The sequence below is a fragment of the Somniosus microcephalus genome, chromosome 8 (assembly GCF_052327205.1).
Source record: "Somniosus microcephalus isolate GS21.2 chromosome 8, FLI_Smic_1.0, whole genome shotgun sequence".
In the NCBI taxonomy this organism is placed as follows: domain Eukaryota; kingdom Metazoa; phylum Chordata; class Chondrichthyes; order Squaliformes; family Somniosidae; genus Somniosus; species Somniosus microcephalus.
The window spans coordinates 76455619-76480750 of NC_140994.1; the positions used below are offsets into that span (position 1 = coordinate 76455619).

General features: G+C 45.9%; 1 pseudogene; it reads right to left on the bottom strand.

The window, feature by feature from the left end:
* The window catches only part of LOC147113653 (uncharacterized), a 38988-nt pseudogene extending 23802 nt beyond the window's left edge, over positions 1-15186 (bottom strand).
* Between the last annotated feature and the right edge of the window lie 9946 nt (positions 15187-25132).

The following is a 25132-nucleotide window of genomic DNA, read 5'->3' on the forward strand; positions in this document are numbered from 1 at the left end:
ACCCTGCAGCAGATCGGGACCCCACTGTGAACCTGCCACCATGTGCCTTTCCCCGATGCCGGGTCTGTCAATGTTGAGCAGACCCTACACACAGTGGCGGGGGACCAAATTCAGGGAATTATGACCTTGTTTAGAGATCATTAAGAATACATTTGAGCTCACCTTTTGATTTTACGTGCTCGCTCATGGGGTCCTTGCTGCTCGGGGCTCACGTCTGTTAAGCTGAGGCGGGAGATGAATAGCCATTGAATCAGCTGATTACTCGACAGCTGCAAATGTGCTGTAAAAGCTCCCACCTCACAGCTGTTCACTTTCCAAGCTCAGAAGCTGTTGCTTGCTGCATTTGGAATACAGATTCAGCTTTATGCAGGTTGCAAGTGTTTGGAGCAAACTCTCTATCCAGTGTCACTCATTGGAACAACCTCTCTCACCATTGGCAGATTGATTCTGTCATCTCAACTTCACCTGCCATCTCAACTTCACCTCCCATCTATTCCATCAGCATGGGTACCATTTATACTCTTTCACCTTGGTCCTCAGAATCTGACCATGATCAGCCCCAACACCAAGCACCAGGCACACCAGCAGCACCAACAACAACACCAACCTTCTCTGCAATCAACTGATGCTGTACAGGACACAGGGCATCAGCACCTGACCACATTGCTGCCCAGGACACCAGGGATGGCTTCACCATGGTCAGATTTACTTCACTTGATGCTGTACACCCTGGCTGCCACATGATGCATCAGGTTGGCACCACCCCACACCAACACCATAAAACATCCCTACAATGCCCAAGCCATTCCTTTCACACTCATGACCATTGCAGGGGTACCGTTATGTCTCATCATTCACTCTAACTCGCTAAGCCACTTCCAAAGGTGCACACAAATCTGTCCAAGAGCGCTAAGTGTTGAAATTAAAGGTTTCAATGTTTGACACCACATTAACAGAAACTTTACATGAACATTGCATAAAACACCCAAGTGCCTACTCTTGTGTGTTGTTAGTTGGTATGATTGCACTTGGTTGAGGGTGAGTGTGGGGGGTGGCTAGTGAGATGGGATGTGATAATCTAGATAGAGAGGATGAGGTTCAGTGCAGCTTTGTACTAACGTTTCGTGATCTACTGAGATCATTGAAACGTTTGTGGCACTGCACCCAGGTCCTCCTGACCACATCCCTGCTTGTGCCCTCCTCTGCAATGTGCAACCAGGCTGTGTTGATCTCCTGGGGAGGTCTCTTCCGCCCATGGGAAGAGAGCCTCCCTGCATGCTGTGGGAGAGCCTGGGTGCAGCCCAGTACCTTGGTACAGTACTTGTCCGTGTTTGCAGCACCTCAATTCTGTAGAACATTGACAGCACAAATGTCAAAGTAAAGTTGGCCATGGTCCTTTTAAGGAAAGCAGCTGATGACGCGTCATCAAATGACATCACCAAACCCGCTTCCTCTAATTGGCCCGGAAACGCACTGGGCGGGCTTAACAAGCTCCATCAAGGTAAATTCATTTCAGAGGCTGGGATGGAGACAGCAGCGGGGTCGGGACCCGTCACCGACGTTGCCCGCCACGGACCTGCCAAGGTGAGCAAAATTGCGGCCTGATAGTTCTAAGTCCCTATTTTAACTGGGGGTGAGCAGCGTGCGAGGGGTCGGCATGGCTAGCATCAAGCTAATCATGACTCATCAACAAGAGGCTCAGGCCATTTTAACACCCTGACTCCAGCAGGAACCCGGCGTCAATTATGTCACCTAAGGGTGGAAGCAGAGTGAGAGTGGCAGGAGATCGCTGCTGGGGACCACGGGAGCAGTCCTTGGCACTAAGATAAGTGGATAAGGGGTGGGGGGGGAACAGGCGATCGCAATTTGGGAAGCGGAGGGGATGCCCGGAACTCCTGCTCCTCCCAGCCCACATGGAAATCAGAAAGACAATAATAAACTCACCTTCTCAGCCTTATTCTGAGCATGCTGCTCCTTGGCGGCGGGTTTCCCTGGTAAGGCTGGCATCAGGTACCAACCTGGCTGAAAACCAGTCAAAATGGCGCAGAGACAAAATGACATCATCAGACCCCGACTTTGGCATTTCAGTGAGGCCCTTGCCCGCCTGGAGCGAGCAGCTCGCGTGTTGCCCAAAACACACCTGTTAAAAGCAGCATGGGGCATGAGTGCAGTGTGGACAAGCTGTGTGCCACGCTGCCGATGTTTCATCTTCTTGCACATCGGGCGTGGTGGGTTAAAATCGAGCCTTCCAAAGTAAAGTTTTAAAGAAAATTAAAAATTCTAAATGTTACACATTTCGCAATAATGTGATTATATTTATCTGCCGAGTTATTTTTGTATCCTTTAATGCCCTTCATTAAAGTTTTTATATCAAAGCCTCAGGCTCTCCTAAAAAGCTGAGTTTGGACTTGAGCCGGGGGCAATTTTAACCGAGTCCACCCATCGGAAAACTGGCGGGATTGGGTGCAACACTGGTTTTACACCCTGCCTGATTTTACGTTGCTGATTTCCACCCGACCCCATGGGTTTCCCGCCCAGCGGATTAGGTTAAAATTACCCCTGATATTTTTGTTGTGAGTGGTGACTGTTAATTGGAGGGAGGTCTTGCAGTTTGAGCATATGCAGCGTGCTCAATTTCCCAGGCTGCATCGGTAACATTTAAGCTAGTTAAATGATAGAATACTTCTTTCTCAGCCTGTAAGAAAATCTATTTGGTTGTTTTCGAAAAGCTAGAGGACAAATCAGGCAGGGATGTGGGTGTCCAAGGTGCTCAGAGATTTTTGTCTGCCAGGCACCTGTTTTTCAGATGAGAAATAAACAACCGGCAGCTGAAAACCTCCACTCTCCCTCTCCTAGTTATTGCTAAAAATAACCTTGCACTCATCTGAGAAAGTGTTTTGGCCAGACTTGTTAAATTCAATTCAGAACAAAAATTTGTGTTGAAAATCAACAATTTCCAAGGTAAACAGTCCCATATGAACTGTAGATGTGAAATAATGGTGATTAACAAAAGCTAACTGTTGCTGTACTACGCTTCTATTGATTACTGCTGGGCTTAATGCATTAATAATGAGCTGGAAATCAGTAAGTGGAACTCCCACATAAAAAAAGCCTTGTGATTAAAAAAAAGTGAATAATGAATCGAACAAAATAAGAAAACAATGATGAAATGATTACATTTGACAGCATGAGAGTAAGGCAGGCCTAGTCTCTGTCAAGTGTAATTTGCTCTGCAGGGTCAGCACATGTCTTAAGGCTTTCCAGCATATTAATTTTTCACCTCTAACAAGTTTTACCACTTTGGTTTTTGAATGCTGGAAGACAATATAAATAAATCCATTAAAATCTTATCAATCTCTAGCTCAAAAAAATTCGCAATTAAAATTTTTAGTATTTATAACTAACTTTTGTGTTTTTCACACAAAATTTCACACATTCATTAAAAAATCATGAATTTATATTGATTTAATCATGCTAATTAATGCAAAAACAAGTGTGAATGTTTAAATTGCAATTGGCATTAAAATTTATTTTTGAAAGTGTATAAAAGACTGACGTTAAACCATTATTGCCAGTATGTATCCACATATACAGAGGGAGTGCTGCGTTGTTAGAGTTGAAACATTTTAGGTAAGGTGTTAAAAGAAGGTCCTGCCAATTATGTTCCAATGAGCATAAACCATCCCCTGGAATTCTTTGAGAAAAAAACAGGGAGTTCTCCTAGTATTCTGGCCAATGTTCAGCCCTCAACCAAAGCCACCAAAACACATTAATTGGTCATTCATCTCATTGCTGTTTGAGGGCCCTTGCTGTGTAGCAATTGGCTGCCATGTTTGCCGACTAAACAACAGTCATTGCATTTCAAAAGTAATGAACTGACCGTGAACTACTTTGGGATGTCTTGGGGAACTGATAGATGCTACATTAATGCAAGTTATTTCTTTCTTTCATATATGTATGGAACAATTTACGTGCAAATCTGTTAAAAGTTTAATTTGTTAAAGTTAAACTTCTTTAATAGCAAACATAAATTGAAAAGCTACTGTCGGCACCTTCCTCTTTAAATAAAATCCATCACAAATAAGTTTCATTAATTTTAATATTTATGGGGAATTATGGTGGAGCTATGGGTTCTAAGGTGAAAGGATAATATAGTACGAATCTGTCAACATTTAGGTTGTTCACAATGGCAGCGTATACAAGTTTAAAAATTAGGAAGGGTGGAGTAAGAAAGTCAAGCCGATGTTCCTCTTCCTATTGGGCATGTAGAGGGCACAGGGCACGTTCCCTGCGCCTGAATGCTGAGGCCCGCCAGCGAAGAGGATGCAAGATCGGGCCGATGCTCGCGGCTCAGTGGCCCTCAGTAAGTGGGTCCGGGGATTGGGTCCGGAAATCGGCATTGGGTTTGGGTGCGGGAATTGCAGGGCTGGCAAATGCATGGGTGGAGTTGCGGTGATTGGGGCAGGGGTGGAGTGCTAGCGATGGGGGGTGGAGTAGTGGTGATTTGAGGGACTGGCAGCGATGGGTGGAGGGGGGGTACTTAATATGGTTAAAATAACAGGGGTATTTAATATGGTGAAAGATGCGGATATGCTAGAGGGGACTGTTTGGGAGAGGGGCAGACAATTGACAGAAAGAATAATAGAATCATAGAAACTTACAGCACAGAAGGGGGCCACTTGGCCCATCATACCTGTGCTGGCTCTTTGAAGGAGCAGTTCTGCGTAGTCCCCCCGCCCTGCTTCTTGTCCGTACCCCTGTAAGTTCCTCATCCTCAAGTACCTGTCCAACTCCCATTTAAATTTTATTTATGGAATCAGCTTTCACCACCTTTTCAGGTAGAGCCTTCCAGATCTCGACAACTCTGAGCGTAAAAATTTCTCCTCCTCTCCCCTCTAGATCTTTTGCCAATGATTTTGAATCTATGACCTTTGGTTATTGACCCACTCACCGGAGGGAATAGTTTTTCTCTATCTACGTTATCAAAACCTTTCATCTTTGTAGTGTATGTGCTTTAAGTCAGGACTACTTTTTACAGCTCCTGTATACTGTAGTACCGGCAGTAACCACACCGGTATATAAGCTGTGCGCATGCCTCTGTACCCCAGTCTAGAGATGACCCTCCTCCAGTAAAGACCTGTTGTTTGTTTATGTACAGCATCCGTGTAATTATTTATCCACTGAACCACGGATCTAACAGTGGCGACGAGTGTTGATGCAAATCTACCTGCAACATTAAACAAAAAAAAAAATAGTCGAGTCCAGGAACAAGGGCGTCGACCGCGAGCAACCGCCCAGCAGTCAGGCAGAGATCCAACTTCACTGGGGAGGCTGTGGAGAGCCGGGCTTGGTTCCCCAGCCACAACGAGCAGTAAGAGACCGACGACAGGTCCAGAGCAGACCCTTCCCGAGCAGCGGCGGTTGGAGCCGACCGACGGCAGAGAGAGAGAGCCGGGCAGCGTCGACGGGGTAAGAAAAAGGGTGAAGAGAGCAGGGCGCAGCCGGGGGTTGATCACTGAGCGGCGTCGAGGAAAAATACTGCAAAACCGGAGAGAGAGAGGGTAAGAAACAGTCGGGTTCTAGACTGAGCGGCGTCGACAAATATCAAGAGAAGAACGCGCAGAGCACAGCCAGGGATCACAGGCTGATCAGGGTCCACAGGGAGAGCGCAGGAGATGCCATTGAGCCGCGGAGAAGCAGGGAGAGCGCGGGAGGTGCCATTGAGCCGCGGAGAAGAAGAAAGAGCACAGGAGACGCCATTTTGCGAAGCCGCAGCGGAGAAGACGGGCGAACGCGGGAAGGAAAGCGCGGGAGATGCCATTTTGTGACAGCGGAGAAGAAGGGGAAGCGCGGGAGGCGCCATTGGGGATAGTTAACGCACAACCAAGGATGCCGAAGAGTGGCAGTATCTCTACGTTCGACAATGAAGTCAAAGATTGGGCGACATATGTGGAACGTATTGAGGTGTACTGCAGGGCGAATGAAGTGCCAGATGCTAATAAAGCACTGGTTCTGTTAAATTCCATGGGTGCAAAAACTTATGGGTTACTGCGAAATCTAATAACCCCAGAGAAGCCGGTAAACAAGAATTTTGAAAGCATAGCAGAAATCCTACAGGACCACTTAAACCCCACACCGCTGCTGATAGCAGAACGATTTAAGTTCCATAAAAGGAACCAACACAAAGACGAAAGCAATGCTGAGTACCTAACGGAACTGCGCAAGCTATCGAAATACTGCCAGTTTGGAGCGGGACTAGCAGACACGTTAAGGGACAAGTTTGTGTGTGGGCTACAAAGTGAAGGAACCCAGAAACGGCTTCTATCAGAAAAGGACCTTACGCTGGACAAAGCTTTCAGTATGGCAGTATCACACGAAGCAGCTGCAAGGGGCGCTGCAGAGATACAACGGAGACCGCAAGAATATGGCACCAATGAAATGACCTATGGAACAGGGAAGTGCTATCGCTGCGGCAGAACAACACATGACCAGAAAGATTGTTGGTTCAAGGACCAAGTGTGCAGACAGTGTGGGAAAGCAGGACACATAGCAAGAGTCTGCAGGTCTGGGAAGAAAACCAACAGTAAGAAATCTCCACAGGAGAAGTACAAAAAGGTACACCAAGTGATGGACAGTGGTTCAGACGAACAGAAAAGTGACACAGACTCCGGAAGCAAGGAGCTGGGTTGTCTGAAACTACATAATGTAACCGAAATAGAGGATCACCAGACAATCTGGGTTACACTCAAGATAGACGGAGTCCAAGTGGAAATGGAATTGGACACAGGGTCAGCCCTAACAGTCATAAATCAAAGAGACTACAAGCGGCTATTTTCACACATACCCTTGAAAGCTACAGAGATTGTCTTGAAGACGTATACGGGGCAAAAAGTCTACCTCAAAGGAAAAATAAGGGTGAAAGTGACATATAAAGGTCAGGAAATACCTAAAATGGATATATATGTATTGCCAAATGGAGGACCACCACTGCTAGGACATGAATGGATCCGGAAGATACATTTAGATTGGCATTCCATACAGGCACTGAAGGTGGAGGCCAAAAAGGATGAAGACGTCACACCTAGACGACTGTCAAAAATGCTAACTGACGCAAAAGAAGTGTTCCAGGAGGGACTAGGAACACTAAAAGGAATAACAGCAACAATTAAAATAGAGGATAATGCAAGCCCAAAGTTTCTGAAGGCCAGACCAGTGCCTTATGTGATCAGACCAGCGGTTGAAGCAGAACTGGAAGGGTTGGAACGTTCAGGAGTACTGTCCAAAGTGGGCTGGAGCGAGTGGGCTACACCCATCGTTCCTGTAATGAAGAGGTCGTTGAGTAATACGCCTGGGGAACCAAAGAAGGTCCGCATCTGTGGGGATTTTAAGGTGACAGTGAACCCAGTCCTTCACACGGTGCAATATCCGCTTCCACGAATTGAGGATATTTTCGCCTCGCTATCTGGTGGTAAACGCTTCACCAAAATTGATCTAGCCCAGGCGTACTTGCAAATGGAGGTAGAAGAAGCTTCGAAACATTACCTTACGATCAACACCCATAAAGGTCTCTATCAATACAACCGGCTGGTGTTTGGAGTAGCCTCGGCTCCGGCTATCTGGCAAAGGTCGATGGATCAGGTCCTGCAAGGGATTCCAGGGACCCGGTGTTATTTGGACGACATCTTGGTCACGGGCGAAAATGACAGTGATCACCTCGCTAACTTGGAGAAGGTACTCGCCAGATTAAAGGAATATGGGCTACGAGCTAATCGCCACAAGTGCGAGTTTTTCCAGAAACAGATCTCGTATTGCAGCCACGTCATCGATGAAGAGGGGTTACATAAGTCCCCTGACAAGATTGAGGCAGTAGTCAAGGCTCCAGCACCGGAAAATGTGTCACAACTGAGGTCGTTCCTCGGGCTGGTAAACTATTACCACAAGTTCTTACCAAATTTGTCTACGGTATTACACCCGCTGAACACCCTACTGCAAACAGGGGTACCATGGAAGTGGGATGACGAACGTAGACGAGCTTTCCAGAAGTGTAAAGAATTGATCACATCAAAAGAAGTGTTGGCCCATTTCAACCCAGCACTACCAATTCGTTTGGCATGTGATGCATCACCCTACGGCATTGGAGCGGTGCTGTCGCACAAATTCCCAGACGGGTTGGAAAGGCCAGTAGCCTTTGCATCTCAGTCACTAACCTCAGCCGAGCGCAACTACGCCCAGATTGACAGGGAGGCCCTCAGCCTAGTATGGGGAGTAAAAAAATTCAACCATTATCTGCATGGGCAGAAGTTCACCTTGCTGACTGACCACCAACCACTTGTCTCCATCTTTAATCCTAAGAAGGGTGTGCCAGTAATGACTGCACAGCGGTTACAAAGATGGTCCCTGTTTCTAGGGGCAAATCAATATGAAATAGAATATAAAGGCACGAAACAGCATGGGAATGCTGATGGGCTATCGCGCCTGCCACTGCCTACAGTGGAGGAAGCACCAGCAGTGGACCCTATCGAGATATTTTATTCGTCGATAATTGAACGATTGCCAGTAACAAAAGCGGATATAGAGAAGGAGACCCGCAATGATCCGACGCTGTCACGGGTATATGAATTGACGGTGAGGGGATGGCCAACACATGGCGACTCACTGTTGCCAGCATTCTCATCCAGAAGAGAACAGCTATCAGTATGCCAGGGGACAGTGATGTGTGGATCCAGAGTGGTGATTCCACCCAAGTTAACGGAGAGAGTGCTAAAGGAGCTACATGAAGGTCATCTGGGGGGAGTGAAAATGAAAAGCCTTGCTAGGGCTTATGTGTGGTGGTCGGGAATCGATCAACAAATCGAAGACCTAACTAAGAGCTGCTTAGAATGCCAGAAGGTCCAAAATGCACCACCACATGCCCCTCTACACCCATGGGAGTGGCCCTCCTCTCCATGGCAATGGGTGCACATTGATTTCGCTGGTCCATTCATGGACTCAATGTTCTTAATAGCAGTGGATGCTCATTCAAAGTGGCCTGAGGTGATAAAGATGTCTTCAACCACTACAGAGAAAACGATTGCAGTCCTACGGACCATATTTGCCAGAAACGGTTTGCCAGAGCAGATCTGCTCTGATAATGGACCACAGTTTGCGTCCGACGAGTTCCAAAAATTCATGAAAAGGAATGGGGTAAGGCATTACACATCCACCCCGTATCATCCAGCCACAAATGGATTGGCCGAGAGGTTCGTACAAACCTTTAAGAAGGCGATAAAGGCCATGTGCGACGAGGAAATTCCACTACTGCATAAGATGGACAATTTCTTATTAGCCTACCAAAACGCGACACATGCAGTTACCAACCAGACCCCGGCCATGATGTTCTTCAACCGAAGGTTGAGATCTCGTCTGGACTTGCTCAGACCAAATGTGCGAAGAAATGTTGAGGACAAACAATTCCAGCACATCAACGAGAAGCCGACAAGGAGCTTCAATGTAGGGCAACCAGTCTTGGCCCGTGGCTATCGAAAAGAGAAGTGGCAACCCGGAACAATATGTACAAGGCAGGGGCCATTAATGTACACAGTGGATGTCGGGGAGAACATTGTGAGACGCCACGTCGATCAGATCTTAGCGTCACAGGAAGGCGTCAACCCCATGTCTCGAGTACCTGGGGATAAACCCAACATACCGGTTGCATCTACTTCAGACCCAGTAGCAGTGGAACCCGATGAACTACCCGATGAAAAGGGGTCAGAATCGCCTCTGCACCAAGAACAAGAACCTCCGGAAAGGCGCTATCCCGAAAGGGTCAGGAAGCCGCCCCAAAGACTGAATCTATAAATGGACTTTTGTTATTGAATGTACATGTAAAAATGTAATTGTTATTTGAATATTAAGGGGGTATTATTAATCTAAAAAGGGAGGAATTGTAGTGTATGTGCTTTAAGTCAGAACTACTTTTTACAGCTCCTGTATACTGTAGTACCGGCAGTAACCACACCGGTATATAAGCTGTGCGCATGCCTCTGTACCCCAGTCTAGAGATGACCCTCCTCCAGTAAAGACCTGTTGTTTGTTTATGTACAGCATCCGTGTAATTATTTATCCACTGAACCACGGATCTAACAATCTTGAAAGTCTCCATTGGGTCACCTCTTAACTTTCTCTGTTCCAAGGAGAACAATCCTAACTTTTCCAACCTCTCCTCATAACTGAAGTTCCTCATCCCTGGGGACATCCTGATAAACCTATTCTGTATCCCTTCTAATGCCTTTACATCTTTCCTGTAGGGTGGTGCCCAGAATTGTCTACATTGCTCCAGCTGAGGCCTAACCAGTGACCAGATGCAGTTTAATGTACAAAAAGAAACTATTTCCTCTGGTGGGATCTCCAAAACAAGGGGTGATGTCAGGAAGCACTTCTTCACTCAAAGGGCACTGGAAACCTGGAACTCTCGCCCCCAAAAAGCTGTTGAGGCTGGGGGTCAAATGAAAATTTTAAAACCGAGATTGATAGGTTTTTGTTTGGCAAGAATATTAAGGGATATGGAGCTATGGCAGGTAGATGGAGTTAAGATACAGATCAGCCGTGATCTAACTGAATGGTGGAACAGGTTCAAGAGGCTGAATGGCATATGCTCCTAAATGTAAAGATGTACACTTAGGGATAGGGAATAGGCAGGAATATAACAGAATTAATGGGAAAATAATAACCAAGGAAGATCTGTAAAGGGATCTAGGTTTCATAGTAAAGAGATCTCGCAAGTATAATTTAAAAAGAAAAAAACACTATAACCAAAACAAATATATTTTATTTTAAAACACAGCTCTTTAATACACTACTGTGAACAAAATGAAACACAGTATATATTCTCAGACTTAAGATATATCAAGGTATAGAGGAGAGGAAAGGTGGGCATGCTGATATGTGATGTGATTTAATATATTTCTTTTAGTTTGTTATTGGGATGTGTGCAATGCCGGCAAGATTGAAATTATTGCCAATCGCTGGTTGCCCCGAAAATGTGGTGATGGACCTTCTTCTGGAACCACTGTGGTCCTTGTATGGTGGTGGTGCTCAAATGATAGTGCTAAGTAGGGAATTACAGAATATTGACACAGTGACGATGAAGGGACAGTGATATATGTCCAAGTCAGCATGGTGTGTGGCTTGGAGGGAAGCTTGGAGGTGATGGTGGTGTTCCCATGACATTGCCGCTCCTGATCTTTTCAGTGATATAGGTTACGGGGCTGTGGAGGTACTGTCGAAGTAAGCTTGCTGAGTTGCTGCAGTGCATCCTAAAGATGGCACATACTGCAGCTACAGTGCACTGGTGGTAGAGGAGATGGACATGGAGCCTAATTTACCACAATTAATTCTCCCCAAACTGCTTGGAGGAAATTAATGGGTTATAAATTGCGGAGTGCGCCTGGTGGATAAGGCTCTGCCCAGGGGCGTACATTTGTAAAATATACCCTTAAATGCCCAAAATATGAAAGTGTTGCATGCCTTAATGAATAGAAAAATAGTTAATGAAAACAAATTTGATATCCTATTGTTCACTTCAGTCTTCATTGATTTTTGTTTTAAATATGCTTATTTTAAAATGAATGCTGATGCTATAGACATTGTGGGGTTTACTGATTTGGAAGAGTTACTGAGCTTGACAGCATGAAGGAGCCTAATTAATATACACAACTGAAGCACTACGAAAATCTCTGCTGTTGTTAATTCTACTCCCTTGTGTTGTTCGACTCAATAATTCTGAGCCTGTGATGCTATCAGCACTCCCAAGCAACCGGCTCTTATATTTGAACAAATAAGCAAAAGGATGTTAAAGTTACTTGGCTAGAAATTCGGTGCATTTGCACCTCCCGTTAGCGCCTCCAGGGGCGCTAACGGGGCGCAAACTACTTTTCGCCCAGGCGCGGAACCGTTAATGACTCACGCTAAATTTAGCGGGAGTTTAGTGGCGGCGGTAACCGGTAGCGCCCTGCTCCACTGTTCAGGCGATGACAACATCAACACCGTGCGCTGCGCCCCGTTTACGCCCCACCTGGAAAATTGGTCCACGCCCCCTGAATCTGCGCCGGGCGATGACAGCGACCGATTCAGGGGGTGGGAACGGAGCACAGGAGGCTCGCGGGGCAGTAAGTAAAGGGAAGGTGGTGGGCGGGGGAAAAAATCAGCCGACTTACTTGTTGCGGTCCGTTGCGTCTTTGAACGCGGGGTCCGTGCCGCGATCTGGCAGCCTGGTGCTCCTCTTGTGTGCCAAGCTGCTGACACGGCACCCCACTCCCCAGTGGTCCAGGTAGGGCCCCGCAGAGTTGTGGGCTTGGGCCCTCCCCTTTAATGAGGAGAAGAGCCCTTCCATGCGGCATTGTTACGTGGCCCAGTGCGTAGCGCTGCAGAACGCACCGCCCCGATATTCAGGGTTAGCGCTCTAAGAAGAAAGTGGAGCGCTTGAATTAGTGCTCCACCTCCCTCTTGGGACACTAAACCTGAAGTTAGCGATCACCGGCGCTATTTTTCACCGGGCACTAAATTTATCTCCCAGGCGATGTTAGCGACCCAAAATGGTCGCTAACGAATCCTTCCTCCCAATGCCTTTCTTGTAACTTGTTTTTAAAAAGGAGTTGGTGATATTGACAGGAGCTCTTTAATATTTAAAAAGCTGTCAGGAAAATTAGGGAAGGACTAAAAACAGTAAACCCTTGCCTATTATTTCAGCTAATCTATAGTATTCTGGTAGATGTCACATTTCGTTTTATTTTAGGTATGGTGCATTCCACAAAGTATTGGCATATGTCCTAGCTTAACTTCAGTGCTTTTAACTAGCTCCAATCTAGTTGCACAATTTCTATTACCATTAATGGAACTTGTTTCATTCTGAAATATGCCCGGAGAACACACCTTTCAAAAATCAATAAATCTTTACCACAACCTGATAAGAACAATAAAACAACCTATATTGAAATCAAATTGTTCTATCAAATACATTAATCCATTTAAATTCTGATGTATAATGTATAATTTTCATGACTTACAAAAGCAATTTGTTTGTAAAGTGATTAAATCAATGCATTCTGGATATTACGATATTTGTCCTGACGAATCAATCAATAAATAAATAAATAAAACACTGCACGGCTCCAAATATTGCTGAAATTCTCTGCGAGTGTTAAAAATAATCTTAATTTCAATACTGTTGTGATCAACCAGTTAATTTAGATTGGAAAAGGCCAACACATTTACTACCCCCTCCCCCAACAAAATCCTAATTACAGCGTCAACATTGAAAACTTTCACCACAAGCTGTTTCAGAAATGCTTTTTTTTCTCTTTCCTTGGACACTCACACGTTTCATTACACAGCTGTGGGGCCTTCAGCGCACTATTTTAAAAAAACTTTCACATCCTTTAGGGTTGAGTGTCTGTATGGGTAAGATAATGAAGAATTATTGGGTATATGAATCCAATGCCCAATAGTTTGCCTGATATTTAATTACCTGTCAGAGATTGTGGCAGTTGTAACAATAAAATATGTCATTGATCGCACTGCTCTTAACACACACGGAAAAAAAAACTAACCAAAGCATTCTGTTGAAAATGGCCCTCATTTTAAGGCTTCCAGGAATGCAAACACTTCAACTAATAAAACATCTGCAGCTATGATGGGTTGCGCTTTCAAAAAAAAAATCAATAAATTTACTATTACTGAACTGCCTTAGCTGGTTTATCGCAAGGATAGTCAGGTCATGAGTTCTTTGTACGTTACCCTTTTGTCCATTACAATGAGACAAGGATGAAACAAATGTTTGAACAGTCGAACCACAATTATCAAGGCTGTTTGGGGCTGCCAGTTCTTAACTGTGAATTGCCCCAATTCTGAAATTTCAGTATATGTGGCAGGGAAATGGTGATTTAGAAAAAAACATATTCAGATACTGCACATTGCGGCAACCACTAAAAAAAATGTACTGTACGTTTTGTGAAGGGTTATGTGGAGTTGTGACACAAAATGGCATTTTTATAACAAAGTGTTGACAACTTTGAGGGCCATAATTCTGGAGTTGTACTGTGGCTTTAATTTTAGAACCACAGCCTGATAAAAAAAAGCATAGAATCACAGAGATTACAGCATAACAGAAGACCATTCAGTCCATCATGTCTGGGCTGGTGTTAGCTCTTCAACTGATGCTGTGTATTCTATTTCCATTCTTCTGCTCCTTCCCCACATCCTTTTATATTCTTCCTTGTCAAATACTTATTCAATTCAATTTTAAATGATATTATAGTCTCTGCCTTAATAGCAATTTGTGGTAAAATATTCTATGTTCTAATAACTCTCTGAAAAAAAATGTAAAAATTTGCCTACTTGTTAGCCAATTTGCCAATCAGTGAAAACCGTCTTTCAATCTTGATCCTCTCAAAACCTTTTAGAATTTTGAAATTCTATTAAATTCCCTCCTTAACTATATCTGTTCCAATGAAAAAAGTTCAATTCTTTTATCCTTTCTTGAAAACTATAACCTCTCATTCCTTGGATCATTCCATTGAATCTTTGCTGTATCATTTCTATGGCTCTTCTTTTCTTTTCCATGGCTATCCTTCTAAAATGGGATGTCCAGAACTGTGGGCAACCATGGCCTAAGCAATGACTTGCACAAATTCAACATAATTTCCTTATTCTAATATCCGATGCCCCTTACATAAACCCAGAATCCAATCTGTCTTTTCATGGCCTATTCCCACTTTTAAAGATCTCAAACCATCAAGCACTACTCCCATAGACCATATGCAATCTCTCCGATAATGGATTCTGCTCAATTTACTTAATAGCGAGAAAAATAAATAAACAATTTCTCCCTGACCACTCCTTTCTCTTCTGTGCTCTCACAATAACCAAGAAAATCTACAGAACAGCTACCATTCTCTCCATTGTACAATGGCTGGTTACTTTCCACAGATGGCATTTCCTTGATTACAGCAGCATTTCTTTCTGGACTGCAGCCAGGTCCTGGAAAAAATGTTGCTCACATTCACGTTTTGCCACAACTCACCTTTGCACCCATCGATTATACAAAGGGAAAAGGACCTCCTTCCTCTCGCAAACTTGTTTCAGCAGCATCTCCCCAGGTCTAGTTGAAAACTTCGGGGCCCTGCTCAAATGCTCCTTGTCCCCAGCCATCTTCCTGCAGCATCATAGGGCTCGATTTTAACGCAGCCGACCGGCGGGCTTTTAGGCGTGCGGGGGGTTAAAATAGCAAAACCTGGGGGTTGGGACCCCCCCCGCCTGGTTCCCGCCTCCACGCCATTTTAACCTAGGTGTGTCTGATTGACCCGAATCAGTCCCACCTGCAACAGGCGGGACTGGTCTTTAGGGCCCTTAAACAGCACTGATTGGCCTTTATAATCCCATTTTAACAGGCCCTTGCCTGTTTAACCCTTTTCCCACATAAAATGCGCCTGGTGGGGATCACGCCTGTGAAACCTGGCGTGAACACTATTGGCTTGCTGACTATCAGCTGCAGATCCAACATTACAGAGGATATTTGATCAGTCATCATTTGCAGGTGGCAGGACTTTGTTGTCTCAGGTCTGGGGCAACTTTTACCAGGCCTAACCACACCTGTGGAAGGTTGGAGCCTCACACACTTCTCCAGTGTGACCTCCTGCGAGACCCCTCTCGCCACCCTCACTCAGCGCTTCCTCAACTGAGGCACGTACCAGAAGCATGGGAGGCCTTTTTTACCTTCCCCTCTTGGCATTAGAGGACCTCCAGCCCCATTCGCGAAATGACACACGCCACAACTGCAGAAGTTGCCATCAGAATTTTTTTCAAAAACAAACAACTGATGGCATTTTTACAAAATACACAGCATTTCACCCAAGTAACTACCCTTGTGACTATTTGTGCTTTATTTTCCTCTTACGCATGCTCCTACGTAGTGGTTCCCCTGTGGCTTCAGCAGATGTAGAGGCCCTTTGCTCACTTTCCTGCTGCTCCTGCCTCGACGCCTTTGGCGGGCGTCCTCTGGGGTGGCGAGCCTGTGAGGGCTCGCCAGCAGTCTGCTGCTCCTGTGGCTGTGCAGGGGTTGAGACCTCTATCTCCATTGGGTGCGTACTCCGGCGGGGCTCTGACCGAGAGCTCTGCAGTGGCATGGAAGTGTGAGCACTTGGAGAGGAGCCCCCACTTCCTTGGGGTCTGCCACCAACCTCCCTCTCATGGGTCAGGTCCACCTCAGTGCCTGCAAGTGGCTTCAGAGCAGCTTGCTGCACATCAGGGGGGCCATGGGGACCCATATCTACAATGGCAATCCTACTCAGAAGGACTTCCATGAAGGTCTGGTTTATCTGTTCAATAGATGCCCACCGCTCCTCAAGAGATGTCATTCTATTCTGAACACTCACCATGTTTTCCATACACTGGCCACTAACCTCCTCCATGGCCGTAGCCCTCATCTCCTCTACCATTGCCCTCCTCTCCTCTACCGGAGCCATCCTCTCCTCTACGGTAGCCAGCCTTACCACGGAGGCAGCAATCATTTCCACGTAGGTAGCCATCCTTTACGTGTTGATGCGTTCATGCGCCAATGACTCCACAAAGGCTCTGCTCATGTTCGCTATGGACTCCTCCATTCGCTCCACACTGGCAGCGACCCTGGAGACAAAACCTGCCAGAGACTCCTGCATCTGTGCATGGAGTTCCATCGCCTCTGATCTTACAGATGGACCCAGAGGCAGAGGGTCGATATGCAGCTGAGCCGAGCTGGCAGAGTCCTGCGCCCTCCGACGAGGACTCTCCACTGCTGTCCCTGACTCCACAATCTGCTGATGCTCACTTGTGAGCTGTGATACACCAGGTGACAACTCTACTCTATGTCCCAAAGGTCCCACCGAGGTGTGAGTGTCTGCGCTGGTGCTGGGTGCGCTTATTTCTGCTGATGCTGCACCCTCAGAGGTAGCAGATTACTCTGAGGAGTCTGGCTGCTCAGGCTCTTCCTCCTGCACAGTGGGGACGGGGGCTCTCGATGGTCCTGTGGGGGAGTCAAGGAAAAAGTTAGAGATGTGATGCCAAGGTTAGATGCACATTGCATTTTGCAGATGGTCATAAGTCCATATGATGTAGCTTCAGAATCATTATCAGCGACTCATGCAATGCCAATGAGAGAGATGGTAAACTATTCTGTCACCAGCTTGCGGGGAGGCTCCTGTCTGTCCTTCCCCAACGTCCACATCTCGGTCAGCCCCGGCAATCTCCAGGACGCCTTCCTCCCAGGGGGTGAGCTGGCCTAATGAGGGTGGCCCTCCTCCTGTCCTGGCTCGCTCTCTCCTGTTGTGAGCTCTCTTTTCCTGCAATGAGGGAGACAAGTGGCGGTTGAGTGAGAATGAAGGAGTGAGTGCAGAGATTGCATAGCATAGATACTTAGAAGGAGACAAAGATGGAGTGAGGTTGCAATACCAAGGGCCCTCCCTGTGTGTTGTCAGTTGTGTTCAAAGCATCAGAGTGAGAGGGAGTGTGAGGGCTGCATGGTGGAATAGTTCTGTGAATGTGAGCATAGAGAGAGAGGGAATGGGTAAGGGTGCATGGATGTGAGTGTCTAGTGCGATGTGCAGGAAGAGATTGCTAAAGCTGAGTGCTGGTGAGGAAAGGCAATGGGGATCAGATTGAGGGTGATGGGAACATCATACAGTACTTACTTTTCCAGTGCGAAGAAGGTCATGGAATCTTTTCCTGCACTGCAACCACGTTCTTCGTGTGAGCCCCAAGCAGTTGATTTGACCTGCCACCTGTAGCCACACAGCCTTGGTCTGACTGGGAGGCATCTTCCTCTCTGAAGAAGGGAACAGGACCTCCCTGTGGGCCCTAGCACCATCTAGTAATGCCTGCAGTGAAGCCTCATCAAATTTGGGGGCAGATCTGGCCCTCCCGCTGGCCGTTGCTCCTGCAGGCTCCTGTGCCATCTTAATGGTGAAGTTTGGGAGCCTGCAGAGGAAGCAAGGCTTGCTGTGGACCTTAAATGCAGCAGCAATGATGACATCATATTCTGCGACTTTCTGACTGGAAATACTCAATTGCCAAGGCTTCCCACATGCTGGAAATCAATTGGCCAATTGAGTTAAAATTGCATCAATCTCATAGACCCATTTAGAATCGTGTGGGAATCACTAAATTCGGGGAACCCGCCAATTCCCCGCACCTGAGATAAAATCGACCCCATAGTGTTACTTCCTTACTCTGACCATAAAAAAACCTCTACTTTAAGACGCTGCAGGCCTTTTAGAAACTGCAGCAGTGCCCAATTTTTAACCTCCTAATCGGTGAGCTGCACATCGGAAGCGTGTCTCGCACTGGCAGCTCAAATAAAGCATGTAAATCAACCCAAAAATTGGATTGTCTCTGGGCGGCCACTGCTCTTGCCCCAACCACCTCCCACTGGTTTCACACTGCGAGACCAAAATTGACTCCATTGTGATGCATTATTTAATTATCTCAATTCATACTTGTCCCTATAAACTTCAATTACATTCCTAACCAGCTATTTATCCAATTTTTTTATTGGAGGAGTTAATCGACAAGATGTTAATTGCTATTTCTGCAATTCTTTCCCCATAGCCACTACTCTGTAGGTGAAGAAAATATAGGCTGCTTGGTTTCACTTGCTACTTATCCACTACTCTGTGTAGTGTCGTATTTGACCCCGAGATGAGCATCCGACCACATATTCGCTCCATCACCAAGACCACCTATTTCCACCTCCGTAACGTTGCTCGTCTCCGCCCCTGCTTCAGCTCCTCTGCTGCTGAAGCCCTCATCCATGCCTCTAGACTTAACTATTCCAACGCTCTCCTTGCCAGCCCTGTTAAGTCTGTGTGTTCTAGTTATTGTTAATAAGAATCACTGCACACAGACCACAAGAATAAATTCAACAGGTCTTTACTAGTCGAAGGTCAGGCTGAACTGCCCAATAAATCATTACACAGCACTTATATACCGGTGTGGTCACCACCGGTATTACAGTATACAGCAGCCAAGATAAAGTAGTGCATCTCTTAAAATAGTTCTCTTAAAGGTGGAACGGTTACATACACCACAAGCCCCCCATCTTCCACCCTACATAAACTTGAGCTCATGCAAAACTCTGCTGCTAACTTGCATCAAGACCTGTTCACCCCTCACCCCTGTTCTTGCTGACCAACATTGGCTCCCAGTCTGGCAACATCTCAATTTTAAAATTCTCATCCTAATCTCCAAATTCCTCCATGGTCTCGCCCCTCCCTAGCTCTGTAACCTCCTTCAGTCCTACAACCCTTCGAGATATCTTCTTGGTCTCACTTGCTGCTTATTCCTTTTGGGGTAGAATTTCTATGGAGTACTCCTGATCTCCTACTATAACTTTAGGGTTACAAAATTACGAAGGCAGAAAAGCAGGACCCCTGAGGAAATTCCAAGCATTTGAATTTGTGTCCTTCATTTTTGACTAAACAGTCCAAGTTAAATGACTTCATGCAATTGCATTATCTATATCTCCCACTTTTAGATATCCCGGTATCAGTCTTTTTTTTCAGCAAAAATAGGTTCAGCTCCACGAGTCTCACTTCACAATTTATAGCCCTATGTAACAGAATCATCGATGATGCTTCTGAACTGTCTCCAACACATCTGCAACAAATGAGCGAATTTCATGCTTTTTTTCATACAGTTTTGAAATAGCTAGATTTATAATAGAAGCTACCTTCCCACACCAATTTTAAAAAGGTGATGGATTATTTCCAGGAACTAAGAAATGTTGATTGACCTGAAAGTTAGTCAGGATATGGAGCTTTATTCCAGGTTCAAAGTGAAGTGTACATTGTCAAGCCCTTTGTTCATAAATTAACACCTCACCTGAGATCTGTAAAGCTCTTAGTCTATTTGCTTAACCTTGATACATGTCACAAGGCATAAATCACAGCTTTGTTTGCTTAGTTGTAGTTCTGGTAGGAGACCCTAATTTGTGGATAAACTGGGATTAGCAATGTCCATGTACTGGGATTCATGACATGCCTCTGTGGTTCAAAAGGAAATCTAGAAGATTTTGCTGTTTGAGAAACACATAGTTGGAGAGTGGACTCCAAGAAACCAAAAGGTAGTGCTGCAGGAATGTTTCTTTGGCCTATATGGCAAACACTGAGAAATTCATAATTTCCCCACGATCTGCAGGGAGATAATCTTTGGACAGCTTATATTAACCCCTTGCGATTTTTGTATAGGATTCTTAGGATTGATCGTGGCATGCTCTACAATTGGCTAATCCTATTTTTTGTGTTTTTAGGAGCTGTTTAAGCTTTACATAAATACATGTCAACCTCCCGTGGCATTGCACACAGTCAGTCGGAGAATATGGTCACTCTCCTATCTATCTCTGATGTCTTTGTACTGCTGTTTCTCCCTGACTTTCTTCTTCTTATGTCTCTTTCTCTTTGCTTCTGATTCTCCCGTCCCCCCCACCCCCTTAACTGCTTCTCTCTGTCCTCTTCTACTTTTCACTCTATTTCTTCATTTCTTTCAGATTGAAGGTGATGGGTGGTATGGCATGGTGTAGCAGGAAAAGGAGCCATCAATGGCAGCACGCTTTATGTGGAGTTGGATTGTGGAGAAACTGTGGCTCTAAGTGGCTCCCTTCCCATGCCGTCCCCCAATCACTCATGCTCCCCCCCCTACTCATCGCATCCCCTACCCCTTCAATATTCCACTATCTCCTCACATTCTTATCAACTCTTCACTCCCAGCTCACCCCTGTATCCACTCGCCATCTTGCTCTACAGTCATTCATCTCACTCTTAACTCTCCCCACCTACTCCCACTCACTCCTACTAAGGACAGGCGGCAAGAGGTTAGAGGCTTCCTAACTCTCAACCTGTTCCCTTCCTCCTCTTCCTTCCCATCTGTTTCCCTCAAAGCGGCTTTGTTTGCTTTCAAATTTCAACCTACCTGTTTTAAAACCTGAAGTCAAATTACAACGAAGAAAGACATTCTAAGTTTGTCTTTCTCTCTAACTGCCTGTCTCTCTCTGTCCTCATAGATGTCACCTATTAGAATCTGTCTCATAACTGTAAGGAATTAGCAATTACCTTTTCTAACCGTCAGAAAAATATAGGCGGATAATTAGTTGTCTTCAAAATGCAACTTAAAAAAAAAATTGAATTAACATTAAAATTAAGACTTGCTCTCTCCCCCTCCCAGTGTATTTCACTTTCTGGAGTTTATAAAACACAAAACAAAAGCTACAACAGGTGTGTAATCTGTAATGATCAATAACATGTCATTCTAGAGTGGTACACTAGATGGAGTTGTAGAGCTGTATAGAGCTGTATATTTAGTTGTATGTGTTTAAGACTACACTACCCACAATGCACTAGGCTACCCACAAGGCAGTAGTCAAGATGGCTGCCTGCACACAGAAGTACACATGCTGAATCTCTACAGATGCTGTACCTAAAGAACGTGTACTGAATAAATGACTAGCTAGAAGCTAGCTGTTCATAATAAGAATGTCTAGTTATTAATGAACATAACATAATCTTTTTCTAATTCTCTCACCTTTTAAAAAAAAACTCAATATAATTTTTACCTCAATAATGCTCTGTTGTTTTTCAAAATTATTTGCAGAAAAATTACTAAGGTGGAAGTGCTAAATATTCCAATAAATTTGCAATGAAATACACTCCTCACAAACTGAATATAATGCATAATAGATATATTGAAGTTAATTTTATTGTGGGAAATTTCAAGCTGTGTGGTAATATTCTGTCTACCGAAGTAAGTGAAAAACATGTGTTGAGACTACAGAAACCCATTTGTGCAGTTACTGCAATTGGAGCAATTGCTAGCCCTGGATCACAGACTGCCTGCAAGGACAGGATAGCAACAATATACTTACTTCCAGATCTTAAGAGCATATTTGAAAGGGAAAAAAATGGTGTTTTAAAAGCCTGAATCATAAGACACACAAAAGAAAGACTAACATTTATATAGTGCCTTTCACGACCTTAGGACGCCCCAAAGTGCTTCAGAGCCAATGAAGTTCTTTTTAAGTGATCAATCAGTCTTGCCTTTAATTGCTCAGAACGCTGTAAGTGGCATTGTTAAAACTCCAATAAATCATAGCTAATCTATGCTAGTACATACGAATGTCATTTTGTATGACCTTCCAAGTTTATTTAATTATTGATCTAACAATCTCTTGTTTCTTTTTATATTTTCTAACATTGGACTTATTAACTCCATTGCCTTCAAAGGTTGCAATATTACAATCAAATTATTCTGAAATCCAGATCTGGAAGCAGTATTTACGAATGTTACATTTTTGATTATTTTCAACCTTTCTTATTCCAGATTTTTTTCAGCTCTCATAGGTGAGTTCCACTTAGGCCTCTGAGTGCATCCACTCAAGCCTTAATATCAAGGTAAGCTTTTGGCAACATGCCCAGGATAATGAACAGAACAACTTTTCCATTAATTTAGCTACTGGAAGTATCGTGCATCTCCACTGGATCTTCAGGAAGCAATAAAGCATCACAACTTCAGATGTCATGAAGCGTGAATTTTTTGATTGGCATGAGCCCAAGCAGAAATGGGACAAAGCACTATTTGTGTCCACTCAGTGTCATGAGTGCTGACGCAGACATAATTTCGAGGGTCAACTCCATTATAATATTTTGGTCAGGCTCTGGGCATCAGAAACGACAGATTGGGAGCTTGCCTGTTGGGGGACATTAAATATCATGCTGTTGCAGGATTTAAAGACCTGAAGTAGTTTAAAGGAACATTTCTAATAATTTCTGGTGTCAGCAATCGTGAAATTCAGTTTTAGCGCACCAAGAGGGAGGTGGAGCGCTAATTCAAGCGCTCCACTTCCTTCTTCGAGCGCTAACCCCAAATACTGGGGCAGTGCGTTCCGCAGCACTACGCACAGGGGCATGTAGCGCTGCTGCATGGAAGGGCTTCTCCCCTCATTAAAGAGGAAGGCCCAAGCCCACAACTCCGCGGGGCCCTACCTGGACCACCGGGGAGCGGGGTGCTGTGCCAGCAACCCGGCACTCGAGAGGAGTGCCAGGCTGCCAGATTGGGGCATGGACCCCGCGTTCAAAGACGCAACGGGCCGCGACAAGCAAGTCGGCCAATTGTTTTCCCCCGCCCGCCACCTCCCCTTCAGTTAGCGCCCCGCGAGACTCCTGCCGCTCCGTTCCCGCCCCCTGAATTGGTCGCTGTCATCGCCCGGCGCAGATTCAGGGGGCGCGGATCAATTTTGCAGGTGGGGCAAAAACGGGGTGCTGTGCATGGTGATGACATCGTCATCGCCTGCGCAGCGGAGCGGGGCGCTACTAGTTACCGCCCCATGGGGGCACTAACGAGAGGCGCAAATGCACTGAATTTCTAGCCCTAAGTCTGCAGCCCTCCAACCTATTACAGACCTTCCATTTTGTTCTTTCCTTCCCCCCACCCCCATCTTTTTCCCTGCCTCTGTACTTGCGTATAAACTGTTAAATCTCTAACTTCTTCCAGCTCTGATGATGTATCATCGTTCTGAAACGTTGGGGCCGATTTTCCCGCAGGTGCGGGGAATTGTCAGGTTCCCCGAATGTCGGGTTCCGACACGAATCTGAATGGGTCTGCCAGCTGGATGCAATTTTCGCACAACTGGCCAATTAATTTCCAGCGTGTGGGCACCCTTGCTAATTGACTATTTCCAGTCAGAAAGCCCCACAGTATGATGTCATCATTCGTGGTGCTTTTAAAGTCTACAGCAAGCTTTTCAACCTCTGCAGGCTTCCCAACGAGCCGTCCAGTATGGCAGATGAGCCTGCAGCAGCTGTTGCCAGTGGCAGACCCCGAGCTGCCGCCAAATTTGACGAAACGTCAGTGCAGACATTAGTGGATGGGGTTAGGGCCCACAGGGAGGTCCTCTTCCCTAGGTCAGAGAGGAAGAGGCCTCCCAATGAGACCAGGGCTGATTGGATGGAGGTGGCAGCAGAGGTGAACTCTCAGTGAGTCACCAGAAGAACATGGATGCAGTGCAGGAAGCGATTCCATGACCTTCACCGTACAGGAAAAGTAAGTATGAAGTTTCCATCACCCTCAACCTGATCCCCATTGCCTTTCCCCAACAGCACTCATCTTCAGCACTCTCTTCCTCCACATCCCACTTCACAGTCACATCCATGCACCCTTACCCATTCCCTCTCTCTCTATGCTCACATTTACATAACTATTTCACCATGCAGCCCTCACACTGCCTCTCACTCTGATGCTTGGAACACAACTGACAACACACAGGGAGGGCCCTTGGTCTTGCAGCCTCACACCATCTTTGTCTCCTTCTAAGTATCTATGCTATGCAATCTCTACACTCACTCCTGCACTCTCACTCAAACTCCACTTGTCTCCCTCATTGCAGGAAAAGAGAGCTCACAACAGGAGAGAGCGAGCCAGGACTGGAGGAGGCCTACCCTCAATAGCCCACCTGACCCCCTGGGAGGAAGGAGTGCTGGAGATTGTCGGGGCTGACGTGACTGCGGAAGCAGGGGAAGGAGAGACAGGAGCAAGCCCGCAAGCTGGTGACAGAATACTTTTCCATCTCTCTCATTGACATAGCATGAATCGCTGTTATGATTCTGAAGCTACATCATTTGGACTTATGCGCATCTGCAACATCCAATGTGCATGTAGCCTTGGCATCACATCTCTAACTCTTTCCTTTACTCCCCCACAGGACCATCCAGAGCCCCCGTCCCCACTCTCGAGGAGGAGGAGGCTGTGCAGCCAGACTCCTTAGAGGAAGCTCCAACCTCTGAGGGTGCAGTGTCAGCACCAGCGCAGACCCTCACACCTCGGGGGGACCTTCGGGGCATAGAGTAGTGTTGTCACCTGGTGTATCACAGCTCAAAAGTGAGCATCAGTAGATTGTGGAGACAGGGACAGCAGTGGAGAGTCCTCGTCGGAGGGCGCAGGGCTCTGCCAGCTCAGCTCAGCTGCGCTGCATCTCGACCCTCTGCCTCTGGGTCCATCCGCAAGAGAAGAGGTGATGGATCTCCATGCACAGATGCAGGAGTCTCTGGCAGGTTTTGTCTCCAGGGTTGCTGCGAGTGTG